The sequence below is a fragment of the Phocoena phocoena genome, chromosome 1 (assembly GCF_963924675.1).
Source record: "Phocoena phocoena chromosome 1, mPhoPho1.1, whole genome shotgun sequence".
NCBI classification, from domain to species: Eukaryota; Metazoa; Chordata; class Mammalia; order Artiodactyla; family Phocoenidae; genus Phocoena; species Phocoena phocoena.
Window position 1 is genome coordinate 30,694,760 of NC_089219.1, and position 13,869 is coordinate 30,708,628.

Genomic DNA, 13,869 nt, shown 5'->3' on the forward strand with positions numbered 1-13,869 from the left:
TGGCTGAAGAATCAGGTTTTCTTGGAGCCTGAGCTCGCCGAGATGTTCATGAGCACACAGTAGGGGCACACAATTAGGGCAGCCGCATATCTGGTTTGCCTGGGACAATCTTGGTATAGCGTTCTCATCTATTCATTCTCAGAAGTTGCCTGATAAATCGTACGGTTCCCCTACTGATAATGGTGGCTGGAATCATTACCCCGGGGCGGGGGGGGGGGGGGGGGGCGGGGGTGTGTGGGAGATGACTAAGGGGAAAACCCTCTGGGAACCCGCCCCCAGTCTCTCTTCTCCTGGCCTGGCTTCCTGCGGGAGGAGGGGAGGGAGGGTCCTTTGCAGGACACCCAGCGGGGAGCAGACCTCCTTCCCAGGGGGCAGCCAGCCCTGTCTGTCTGTCTCTGTGGTGGGGTGAGGGGGAGCTGCAGGCAGACAGGCCAGGCCCGCAGCAGCCCCGTGGGGCCTGGTCTGCGGTACCAGCACCCCTTCTGCCTGCATCTTCACTGAGTTACCTGAGGGCTGGGGGAGGAGATAGCAATCAGCCAGAATACCAGAAGCGTGAGGCACGCATGACCTCACCCAGGGTGTGCCGGCTCTCTGAGCCACGTCAGGCCACCCTCCCCGCTGCTCCCAGGCACCTCCAGGCCAGTTTAGACAACAAGCTTCAGCCAGCAGTGCCAGGGGTGTCCCTATGTGCTTGGCTGGGTCTTGGCCAGGGCTCAGGCCACCTCTTCTGGGAACAGCCTATAGGTCTCTAAGGGGACTCCAGCCCCCTCCAGCTCCCTGGGGGCTGGGGTGTTTGGGGGAGGGGCAGGGAGGGAGGGCTGGGGCTGGAGAAAGCCATTCACGACTGACATTGAGAGCTAGACCAGTGGTCCAGGAAGAAGGGAAGTTGATACTCTCCAGGGACCCAGGGAGCTTAGAGACCCGTCCCATCTTGAGATGGAGTTGAGGACCAGGAAAGTCCCGCAGAAGCACCCACTGTGTGCCAGGCAGTGTGCTAGCAGGAGCTGATTTGAAAACCAAAGCCAGAAGAGCCTGGAAGAGACCATGGGAAGTGTTCACCATGCCAAACATACTAAAACACCTCTTGGTAACTTCAGATGGAGCCCAGAGATTCACACCGTGGTAAGATAGGCTGTCAATGTCAATTGGTTGACAGGGGGCTGGGGGCGGGGGGTGGTTCCCCGGGGAGCTGTGGGGTTCCTGGAAACCTGTGGGCAAGGTCTCTAGGGGAAAATGCCCCTTTCTCCCAACCCCTGAGTGACTAGAGCAGAAAGTGAGCACAGCAGCAGAGGGAACTGGGTCTGAGCCTTCTGGCTGGGCGCTGCCCTTGGACTCTCCCGCCCCACCATCCCGCCTCTGTCCTGTCCCTCAGCGGCTCCCACCTGGGCCTGCAAGCTCGCTCCGGCTCACGTCCGCTCATCCCACCCCGACCCCTGATGACCTTCCCACCCTGTGTCCACCGCCTCCGTGCACATCCCACACCCACACCTGCAGGGAGGCAAGCGGACCTCACCCAGGAGTGTCACACAAACAGCCACCTGAGACACCTTTGCATAACGACCCACATGTGAGCCACTGGCCTCTGCTGGCCATGCTCCGTGTCTGTGGGTTCAGTCTCAAACCCAGCATTTGCCCCGGCGCCAAGGGACACAACCCCACTCTCCAGAGCGCCCCCCCGGTGGCTGCCTTTCCAGGCCTCGTGTATCAGAGCAGCAGTCCAGAACCCCTTTCCTCTACGTGCTTTCGAGGGACATGGCTGCATCTTAGTGTATGTTGTTGTCTGAGTTATTTATTCAGTTCAGTAACTGTTCCCTGAGCTTTTCATGTGCCTGGCCCTCTCCTGAGCTCTGGGGCCCAGAGGCAAGGAGAATCACAGTGCTTCCAAAGCACATCTGGGGCTTAGCAAGACCCTCAGGCTGGCTCCCACTCTGTCCTGGGACTCCACCCTCTCCAGGCCTGTCTACCCCAGTTCACTCCCCACTGCACCCTCGCACACACTTTTCTCTGCCACGTGACAGCCACCCTCCTCCGCATCATTCTCTTCCACCCCCTCGTTTCCTCCTGCATCCTGGCTTTGGATGGATGACGTTGCCCGGTTGTGTCCTCTGATTCTGGGGCAGCGTCAGGAGTGTTGTGGAGACGCTCGGATTTCTTCCTGCATCTCCCACTCCCTCCCTTTCTGGCTTTGGCTCTGGGGAATGCAGGACCACGTGGAACCTGGGGGTGGGGTGGAGGTTGTCCCCACTGGGTTCTGGGTGAGGCTCTTGGCTTCTTGAAGGCCTGAAGCAGGGCCAGAAGTGGACACAGGAAAGATAGAGGGGTGGATGGAGGGAGGGAGGGAAGGATGGAGGGAGGGCCGGGGAGGGGGCGAGGGGAAGAGAAGGGAAGAGAGAGTGAGAGAGACAAGAGTTAAAGTCAGAGTCTGAGAAAAGTAATAGGGACAAACAGACCAACAGAAAGAGATTCTGACCTGATCATCAGGCACTTCTACAAAAATCACCCCCCTTTTTTTTTTAAAGAATGTTATCTTTTTAAAAAATTAATTAATTATATTTATTTTTGGCTGCGTTGGGTCTTCGTTGCTGCGTGTGAGCTTCCTCTAGTTGTGGAGAGCGGGGGCTACTCTTCCTTGCGGTGTGCGGGCTTCTCATTGTGGTGGCTTCTCTTGTTGCGTAGCGCAGGCTCTAGGCGCGCAGGTTTCAGTAGTTGTGGCATGCGGGCTCAGTAGTTGTGGCTCGTGGGCTTAGTTGCTCCGTGGCATGTGGGATCTTCGCAGACCAGGGCTCGAACTTGTGTTCCCTGCACTGGCAGGCGGATTCTTAGCCACTGCACCACCAGGGAAGTCCCCACACTCTTTTCTTAAGGGTGGACTTGGGTCTCTCAATACATGGTTGTAAAGCCTTGGAATGGGCCTCAGAAAGGGGCCTGAGTCCTCCCCTGGCCTTGGCTCCCACCCTGCTGTTCTGGGTTGGAGAGCGCCCTGGGGGAGACCGTGACTGTGGACAGTGGTAGTGAGGTTCCTTGGCGGGCGCTTCAGCCCAGGGATTCTCCCGTCTCTGCTCCCTGGGCTCCTGCCTTGCTGTGGTCTTTACACCCTCAGCTCCAGCCTTGAGGGAGCCTCGTCAGCTTTGCGGGCAAATTTAGTAAGTTCCCAGCAGCCTCTGGCCCCCACCTTGCGTGGGCGGTCTTCAGCCTTTTCTCAGACGCCGGATCCCTGGGCCTCCATTCTTTTGCCCCCTGGTGCCTGCCAGGACCCTATGACCCCCCTTCCTCTTGTCCTTGTGAGGCTGCCTGGGGTGGGAATGGGAGCGGGGGCTTGGGATTAAGAGCCTGATCTCTCCTCTTTCCCAGCCCAACTGCCAAAGAAGCTCCGGGACAGGTTTTGACCTGCTCTGTAGGCCTTCCTGGGCACCTCCCCTTTGCCCTTGGCCTGGGGGAGCCCTCCCCAGCCCCGGCCCTGGCCGAGGAGCCCTGCTGAGAGCCAGGCCTAAGAGTAGCCACAGCTTCCTCTCCCTATTACTAATGTCCAGATGCTTCACCATCCTTTTCTGTTTCTCTTATACCTGCCTCTCCCTCTCAAATCAAACAATCCTCAGTAGAGCCTTTTGGGGTATGCCAGCTTCCCCAGGCTGATTCCAGTGCAGATCCTAACCGGACCTCCCAGCATCTCCCATGCTCACCCTGCTGTTCCGTGTCTTCAAAACGCCCTGGGCGCCCAGCTCTGCCACCCCTACTCGCTGAGTCTCAGTGGCTTTGGGTCACTGGGAACTCGCAGGGTGATGCTGGAAGAGACAGGAACGAACTGGAATGATCCTACGATGACTGCCTCCTTGGTCCCTGCAGCGGAAGGAGCCTCATCCCGTGCCCTCTTGCTGCCAGCACTCCCTCCAGGCAGAGCCGGCAGCGTGTCTGGGTGGAGACCTGCCCAGACCTGCAGCTCAAGGGCAGCCCCTGCAAGAGTAGGCCAGGAGCGGCCTTTGTCCCCCCACCTGGTGCTCAGCCTGCATGGTGGAAGCTCTGGTTTAATTAAGGATCTTAGGAGAGAATTCTCTTGTTATTTTCTGAATAAATTAAGGAAGTAACTTCGACGCAATATGATTTTCATCTAATCAGGAACATTCTGAAATTACCATATTGTTTTCCACTAGAAACCCCGTCAGCCCGCATATCAGATAACCAGGCTGGAGACTACCAAGGCCTCTCTGTCCTGGGGCTGGTGCATGCTGTGGGGACAAAAAGGGACTCACTGCTCCTGCCACAGCCCTTCCTTGAGTTCCTGAGGCAGGCTTAAGAGAAACAGCAAAGGATGGTGAAGCATCTGGACATTAGCAGTAAGGAGAGGAAGCTGTGGCTACTCTTAGGCCTGAAGAGGCAAGAGAAGGAGGGACAGAGACAGGGGCCAGCGACAGAGCTGCGGCCGTGGACTATCATAGCAGGTACTGAGATGCAGTGAATCCAGGGAGAAACGGGATGTCTTCCCAACCTCTCTCTTTCCCTCCCCTCCATCTCCTGCTGGTGCTGCTGGGCTGGACTGGAAGCCAGTGGGTGGGGAGCCTGGGTGACATCCTTCATATTGGTGAGGCTCCTGGGGCACAGAGCAGGGCAGAAAATGGATCTGGGGGAGAGCAAATGGAGAATGACCAGCACAGCCCCAGGGGTGACGCTAACCTTTCAATGTCTGATGCTTCAGAATTTCTCTAGCACATTCTTATTCATTTTGCTGGTCACTCCCCACAGTAGCCCTAAGCAATGATTCTTATCTGCATGAGGAAACAGGCTCAGAGAGGTCAAGTGATGTCCCGGAAATCACACAGTAAGGAGGTTATAGATTTGCATTCAGTTTTGCCTCACTCCAAATCCCCCTTTTTCCCCCTGAAATAGAGGCTTGGATGCATTAAAGTGATAGCCTGAGCTGGGTGTTACAAAAGGTTCCTGGTGTGAAAGGGCCCTGTCTAGAAGCTTCTGTGGGGTCACGAGGGAAGTCCTGCCTGCCACTCACGAATGAAGATCTGGAGGGCCCTCGGCACTTTGCAGAGCAGCCGGCAACAAACGACCTGTGAAGCAAACGTTTCTAATTCTGGTGGGAACTCCTGCCCCCGGGGCTGGTGTGGAGGGCTGGCTGGGACCTGCTGCAGCAGGAGCTGAGAAAGGAGACCTCACTGCTGAGTTGCGATCATTTTGGAAGGAACTCCCATCCTCCCAGGGACCATCCGCGTTTGCCCACATGCCCGCTGGTTACACTGCATCAGCTTTATTCCCCTTTCTACCAGGCGCCAGCACTCCAGTCACTGAGTGTGTAGGGGGCCAGGTCCTGGCTGGGGGTACAGAGGGGAGCTCCTGACTTTGGATTCGGATGTGGCAAAGGGGTAGAGAGGCAGAGACCAGGCTCTGACACTGCGGCTGCAGAGGACCTCAGGGTGCAAGAAGGGTCCTGAGGATGAGGAAGCTGGTGTGTGAGCCTGTGGGCACGTGTATGCATGTGTGTATGTGTGTGTAGGTGGCTGTGTGTGCCCACGTGCCTCTGAAAGTATGAAGCCGGGCATATATGTGTGTGTGGATATGGAATAAAGGGAAGAAGAGGAAGAGAGAGAAGGAGAAGAAGAGGAAGGAGAAGAAGGGGGAGGGGGAGAGAAAAGAAGAGGAGAGGAGGGAGGGAGAATTTGTTGGGGTCATCAGAGATTGAAGGGATCAAAGTCAAAGGAAGTGGGGCTCGGATGGGCCATGTGAGATAATGAGGGTAGTAACAGTAACAGTGATAATAATGATAATAACAATAATAACAGCTAACATTTATATAACACTATATGCCAAGCCTGTTCCAAGCCCTTTATTTATATCCAAGCCTGTTCCAAGCCCTTTATATATATATATATATATATATATATATATATATATATATATATATATATATATATATATATATATATATATATATATATATATATATATTATATTTGAAACCATGTACTATACTAGGTACTATGGTAACCTCATTTTACAGATGGGAAACTGAGGCACAGAGATATATATATATATATTTTTTAATGATATCCCCAAATACTAGAGCCAGAAACTGAGCCCAGGCCCAAATCTTAACTACCGAGATGTCAGACTTGCAGGTGTGGCCCAGGACTCTGCCTCATGCATGCGGCTCTGGACCCCTGCTTTGGTGCTCTATCTCTGTGTCATGCTCTTTATTCCCAGCAGGACTTTATCTGGGGGGGTGGAATATGAAGTTGATCATACAAAGCTCGAGTATCAGGCAGGTGGCCTAACTGAGCCAAAGCAGGGAGGTGTCAAAAGAGCTTGGGTTTGGGAGGGCTATTCACTTTGAGTGGTGGGTGTATGGGGTACACAGGGGTGGCTTGTGAAGGGTCTTTGCAAGCCAGGCAGGTGGGAGACCTCCCTCCTACAGCATTGGTGGTGGGAGCCGCCGAGAAGGTTTTACACAGGAGAGTGGCAGGGTCACTGTAGAGAGCTCACTCTGGCTCCAGCATGGATTAGAGAGACTGGAGGCAGGGAGGCCAGTGAGCTGAGTGATGCAACAGTCCAGGTGAAAGGATGATAAGGCCTGGGCTGGGGTAGGGTGATGGGGAGAGGGGAGGGGATGCAATTGAGGAGGTAGAAGCCTCAATATTTGGTGGTGGACTGGATGTGGAGGGGTGTGAGGGAGTTGTTGAGGATGGCTCCTCGGTGTCTGGGCACCTGGGTGGATGCAGATTACAGGAGGAGAGTAGCTTCTGCCATACCCATGGGTCCCTCAGCAGGGCAGGGAAGCCCGCAGCCCTGGTGGCTGAGACAAGATGCCCATGAGAAATGGCCAGGGCATTGCGTGGCCCTGGAGAGATTTGGATCGGCCCTGGATTCTCTCCTGATGGACACCATAGGTTGGGAAGGCAGGAGGTCAGAGGCATGGCCAGGGGACACATCGGGAAATGGGGGAGGGGTATTGATTTCCCCTCAAATATTTTTCATTTTCGTTAGGTGTCTCCAATTCTAAAACGCTCACACGGGGGATTGTAAGAGAAATGGAGCTGTACGTCATTCTTCTGGATTTTTTTTTTTTTTTTTTTTTTTTATGCGTTACGCGGGCCTCTCACTGTTGTGGCCTCTCCCGTTGCGGAGGACAGGCTCCGGACGCGCAGGCTCAGCGGCCATGGCTCACGGGCCCAGCCGCTCCGCGGCATGTGGGATCTTCCCAGACCGGGGCACGAACCCGTGTCCCCTGCATCGGCAGGCGGACTCTCAACCACTGCGCCACCAGGGAAGCCCTGTACGTCATTCTTAAATCTCAAATCCCAGCGAGGCCCTGTGGTACAGTGGTTAGAACTCTCATTCGATGGTCATTTTGGGTTCCGATTCTAACGTCACCACTCTAGCTGTGTGTTCTTGGGCAAATCACTCCACATCGCTGAGCCTTAGTTTCCTCATCTGACTAATAGAGAAATAGAGGTCATTACAGCATGGGCCTCATAGGTCTAGTTTTGAAGATGACATGAGATTCGTCACCACATGGCAGCTCTGGTTACAGTTATTCAGATCTAGGCAGGATGACGTAGAACAGGGGAAGCTTGGGCATTTTTTCTTGCTCAGGTCTCATAGGCACCCTTTCCCCCTTGTCTCCACCTTCCCCACACGTGGGAGACACCCCCGTTCCTTTGACACCCGGAGCAGGACCATCTGCCAAATGAGAAGGAAGAGGACTTTCTGGCCAGGATGGGGCGCTGACGAGCCCTTCCTCTGTCAGGCCCCTTCCTTTCCCAATTCCGCAGTCCTGGGAGGAGGTGGCAAACCCAGACAGAAGCCGAAACTCCGATGCCCATCACCCCTGCCTAGACACAGCCTCCCCAGATAGGATCTGGACAAGCCATTTCTCAGCCTTCCCCTGGCTGCAGGCAGTGTCCACCTTCTCCCAGCCTCAGGGCAGAGCCTCCGGCCGGAGTGGCCCCTAAGCCTATAGGGCCCGATCCCTGAGCTCTCCCAGACATCCCAGAGGTGGATCTGGGGTCGGGGAGGGACCCAGTGTGGCTGCAGACCCCTCAGCCTGGTTCCCCAGGGAGGCATCTGGAGAGGATGGCTGCCTGCCTTCTCCTCCCCCGCCTCCCCTGCTTGCCCTGGGGTCTGGGGTCCTGAGCCCCGGGCTGAGCTCAGCTCTTACCCGAACCCCAACTCAGAGAGTTTGCTGGCAGCAGCGTAGATGACTTTGGTGTAGTTTCTGTGGTTTAATAAGCTACAAAAACGACATTATTTTAAGCCAATCTGGATATAGCACAAAAACTCTCACCCCGTCTGTTCTGTGAAACTCAGATACCCTGACGAGAACACAGCTCACAACCAACTAATACAATATTCTACTGGGCTCGCTGTCAGCGGGCCCCACGCGGGCGCCGGCTCCCCGGAGGACTGCCCAGGCGCGCTTGCCGCGGGCCGGGGAGGGGAGGGAGGCGGGCGGCCTGGGGACCGGTGAGGAGGCGGCTGGGGATGCGGCTGGGGATGGGGCCGGGGTGAGGGCCTCGCCGCGGGGCGGGGGGGGGGGGCTGCCTCTCCTCTCCCTGAGGAGCTGGGGCCTTCCGCGGCCCCTCTGGGCTCCCCGCCCCCTTCCACGGGGACTCGGGGAGGAGAGGAGTGTTTCTGGCCTGCTGACAGCAGTTTCACTCCCACAACTTGCATATGTCTGAATCCGAAGCAGGGAAGTGTGTCCAACACACCCAATGCAAAGACAGGTTGTTGAATATTTTTTCTCTCATCACTAAAAAGGATTCCCTGCTGGGTGCAATCAAGATCCATAAACTCACGGCTCAGAGTCGGTGTGAAAGCAGCGCTCCAGCCCAGACTCCCTCGCTGGCGCTAAATGCAGTCTCCGGGCGGAGATGCACAGACATCCGCTAGCAGTCTGGCCTTGCGACCGGCAGTTCCCGGCACATTAGGCAGTGCGCTTATTTTGGGCTATGCTTCAGTGGATTAACTTTCAGTGTAAAGTTTCCGAGCTCGGGCCTCATCCCTGCGGCTCCGCCCCCCCCCCCCCTTTCGGTGGGTACCATGCTTTACAGAGCCAGAGGCAAGGGAAACTGGCTGACACGCTTTTTCAGCAGCCGCAGGGTTCAGCCCTGGAAGAGGAAGGCTGGGCAGGCAGAGGCCCTTCTGGGACCCCTGGCAGCCTGGAGAGCCTGTGACTGGCTTGCCTCGGGGTGGACCAGATGCCCAATGCCTGACTCCCACAGACACTGAACTTGCAAGCTTGGGAGACCTTGCAAAGTTCCCTTGGGGGGATGGTCCTGGGTGAGAGCCTCCCCTCTTCTGATGGTGGTGGCGGGTCTGGCATCCACCCACCCCTTCCCCACTGGGCTCCGGGCTCCCCCTTCTCTTCAATATCCCAAGACACTTGCTGGAGGTTGGAATCTGCTGTGTATGAAAAGGCAAGGGTGCCTTCTTTTTCTTCTGAGTAACCCCTCTCCATCCCTCAAGTAAGGAGGCTGAAGCAGAAAGGGAAGTAGCAGGGGTCTTAAGTGAGCCATAGGAGAGCCCTTGGGGACTTGAGGAGGGTGGAGAGAGGACATGACGGACAGGAGGAAAGGGAACACCATCAGCCCCCAGACTCCATTCTGACGGCTTGGGAAGGAAGAGCTTGGGTTCTTGCAGAAACGGAGGGACCCTTGCCTCCCATCCCCCATATCGATCCACTGGGAGGTGCTTTCAGATCCAATAATTTAAAACGCTAGTTCTCATGAATTCTTAAGAAGCAACTAAAAAAGTAGTCTCCAAAAAGCCTCTTCTCTTCCCTGACATCCTGTTTTTTTGGGGGGCATGGGATGTGCCATTCAAAAAACAGAATGAGCTTCAGAAATAGCATGCAGAGTAAAGGGCAGTCTAGCTAGCGTGCTGAAGCCCTGTAGGGTGTGGAATCTATTATTCACTCACTCATTTATCCAAAATACAAAATCGGTGCTGACTTTGTACAAGTTGTTGGACTGGGGCTGTGGGAGGCACAAGGGGTCTCCTCATGGGGTGTGAGAACGATGCATACCCATCTTACGTTTGTTCATTTATTTTAGGCTGCTTTGGGTCTTCATTGCTGTGTGTGGTTTTCTCTAGTTGCGGTGGGCGGGGGCTACTCTTCCTTGCAGCGCAGGGGTTTCTCATTGCGGTGACCTCTCTATTGTGGAGCACCGACTCTAGGGCGTCCGGGCTTCTGTAGTTGTGGCTCACAGGCTCTAGAGCGCAGGCTCAGTAGTTGTGGTGCAAGGGCTTAGTTGCTCTGCGGCATGTGGGATCTTCCTGGACCAGGGCTTGAACCCGTGTCCCCTGCACTGGCAGGTGGGTTCTTAACCACTGCACCACAGGGGAAGTCCTGTTTGTTCATTTATTACCTCGACTACGGGGCAGGCACTGTGTTTGGGTGCCAAGCACAAGCAGATGCAGTTTGAATACAAAGCAGAATGTGAGAAGGGCTGTGAAGGAGGGAAGGGGGCTTCGGAAGAGGCAGCACCGCTCAGCACTGCTCCCCCAGCTCTGAGCAGATGCTCAGGTCCACGTCCTTCTAAGCTTTCCATGGGCTTGTGGGGGCCCAAAGGGATGGGATCATTTGGCTTCAAAGTTACCCCAAGGCAAAAATAAATGATGAGGGACTTCCCTGGTGGCACAGTGGTTGAGAATCCGTCTGCCATTTCAGGGAACACAGGTTCAAGGCCTGGTCCGGGAAGATCCCACATGCTGCGGAGCAACGAAGTCCGTGCGCCACAACTACTGAGTCTGTGCTCTAGAGCCTGCGAGCCACAACTACTGAGCCCACATGCCACAACTACTGAGCCCGCGTGCCACAACTACTGAGCCCGCGTGCCTAGAGCCCCTGCTCTGCAACAAGACAAGCCACCGCAATGAGAAGCCCACGCACCGCAATGAAGAGGGGCTCCCACTCGCCACAACTAGAGAAAGCCCGAGCGCAGCAACAAAGACCCAATGCAGCCAAACATAGAAAAAAAAAAAGAAAAGAGAGAGAGAGGAAATGTTGAGGCAGTTTTGGGGAGCCCAGGATTAACAAAAAAAAACCCTTCTCCTCTCTCACGTATTGTAAGTCACTCTCTTTCTCTCAAACCCCTCCCCCACTCCCTCCCACTCTCCCTTCTCTCCAAGAGATCAGCACATTGCAAAGACAGGTTGTTGAATATTTTCTCTCTCATCACTAAGAAGGCCTCCCTGCTGGGTGTAATCAAGAACCATAAACTCGACTCAAGACTGAGTCGGTATGAATCCAGCCCCACTCCACTCCCAACGCTTCAGACACTCTCTGGCCGGCTGACAGCGGCAGTCAGGCCAGGCTGTTCTCCCAAAGGGCCTGCAGCCAGGGGGGCTGGTCTCCTAGAGTCTCTGGGCTCTGTAATGTTGGGGCATGGAATTCAGGGCATCTCTCCTGAAAGGTCAGGAAGGAGAGGAATCGATGCCTGCAGACAAGGAGTCAGGGCATTGACAAGTGCGGCAGGCACTCCTTGACCTTCACCCCAGGTCCCCAGGTCCCCGGGGAGAGGACACAGGGGGCAGGATGGCCTCTCAGTCCTGGCAGTGATTTCCAACGGGCCGCCCGACCGGATGGAGTGGCTTCTGTCTGGTTTTCAGAACCATTCCTTTAATGGTGGAAGAGGGTGCGGACCTAGTGTTTCTGCAGAGGGCTTCGACCAAGTGGGGGGCTGGGGAGGCTGGAACGAGGGGAGAAAGTGAAGGAGAAACACCAGGGAAGCCGGGCTGTGGACCGCTCAGCTGCTAAGTGTGCTATCCTGCTCTTTGTCTGAAAATCCATTAGCTGGATTGGGAATAGTCTGCCGACGCAAAGCTGGGGAGGAGCCCTTCCCACCTTCTCTTGATTTTCTACCTTCGATATGACCTCTCCAATGTCACTGCCACGGCCTGAATCCCTGGCCTGGTCACCCTCCCTCCCTGATCTCTGTATGTCCACCATGAGCTTTCATCTGACTCTAATTTCCCCTTCCTAAAGTGCTTGCAGGCTGCCCCATTGCCTGAAGAAAATGAACCATGGTGAATATTCAAGATCTGCACCCAGTATTCCTTTCTGACTCCCTCCTGCCCCCCACCTCCAGGCCCCCAGCCGGCAATCCTTCTGGATACCCTGCAGTTTTCCAAACGTATTTGTTTTTTTTTCTTTTACCTCTGGGCCTTTGCATTCCCCAACCTCATCCTCCCTGCCAGGCACGCCCCTTCTTGCTCATCTTTTTTTTTTTTTTTTTGCGGTACGCGGGCCTCTCACTGTTGTGGCCTCTCCCGTTGCGGAGCACAGGCTCCGGACGCGCAGGCTCAGCGGCCACGGCTAACGGGCCCAGCCGCTCCGCGGCACGTGGGATCTTCCCGGACCGGGACACGAACCTGCGTCCCCTGCATCGGCAGGCAGACTCTCAACCACTGCGCCACCAGGGAAGCCCCTTCCTCATCTTTAATGAACATCTCCCTGTCCCTCCAGTCTCAGCAGAAATGTCCCCGCTTCTGAGAAGCCTTCCCTGATCCCCTAAGCAAAGGTAATCCATGCTCCCTGGGCAGTTTGCACATTCAGCCCTTAACATCTGTACTGTGATTGTCTGTGCCCCTCTCCCCACTGGGCATGAACTTCTCTTCGAGGGCTGGGACTGAGTCTGCTTTAGCTTTCCGTGCCCAGGGCCCAACACCTAGTTTGTTGGGATGAATAAACCCAGGAATTTCATCACCAAGTTTCAACATGGCTCTCTGTCTGTACCTGCATACCTGTGTACCTGCGCAGGCATGTACACACATCCCGTCCACACTTCCCCTCTCCATACTCCCAACCAGATAGGGAGCTCCTTGAGGGCAGGATGGAGTTAATCTCTGAAGCCACACATGCAAAGTGGTCATTGGTAAAGATTTGGGGAACTGGATCTGGATTTTGCTAGAACGGATGAGCTCAGGCCCTGCTCGGGAGATGCAGCGGCTCTCTCTGCAGGGTTGTCATTGGTGGTGAAGATGTGCTTCCCAGGAAGGGTCTGGGGGAGTCACTGCTCAGGGATTGGATGCTCAGCCTTCTTTGGGGAGGGGTTTCCATCTAAGCTTGGAGGGGCTGCTGACCCAGAATCTGTGGGCTCAATCCCTGTAGGGTTTTACAGACCCACACTAGCTAGTGGGCGGCCAGCCCCGGGGCTTTTCTCCCAGGGCTGCCAAATACTGTCACTCTCCAGGAGAGAAAAGGTAGCATCGGCCCTGGGGCAGCCTCCCTCGCCTCTCTTGGGAGGCCAGGGCCAGGAACTCAGAAAAAGCAACAGTTTCCTCCTAGGCAGATGGCATGCCCACTCTCCCGCCTTTTACAGAGGCCACAGAGATATTGCCCACCAGCTTCAGGGCTCTCATAACTCTTTCAAGACAATCACTTTATTTATATGAGTTTGTTTTAAAAATCCCACAGACGATCCACTGTGGGGACCTCTCCTGCTGCCTCGGCTTGATTCTCTCCTATCCTCCACGTCCATAACTCTCAGTCTTTTGATTCTCCCAGTCCACAAACTATAAAAATCTTATTTCTATAAGGTCTTTTATGGTTACCGAGATAGTCAATAGTGTCATTTTCATTCATACCATTCTGCAGGGAAGTTAGAGGAAACGAACCAGACAGAGGAGAGCTATAAATAAGGCTCAGCTACACAGGGCCCCGAGCGGATTCTGCTGCGTTCTTTTAAAACGATGCATGCACCAAACACACACACACACACAAAATATACACATATGCACACAAGTACGTGCTTGTGGGCCCACTTGTGCGGAGTCAGGAGTACACGAGCTCCCCCATGCACACAGATGTACGCACCATGCTTGAGCACACACATACCCACGTGTGCACGCACGTGCTTCCACAATTTG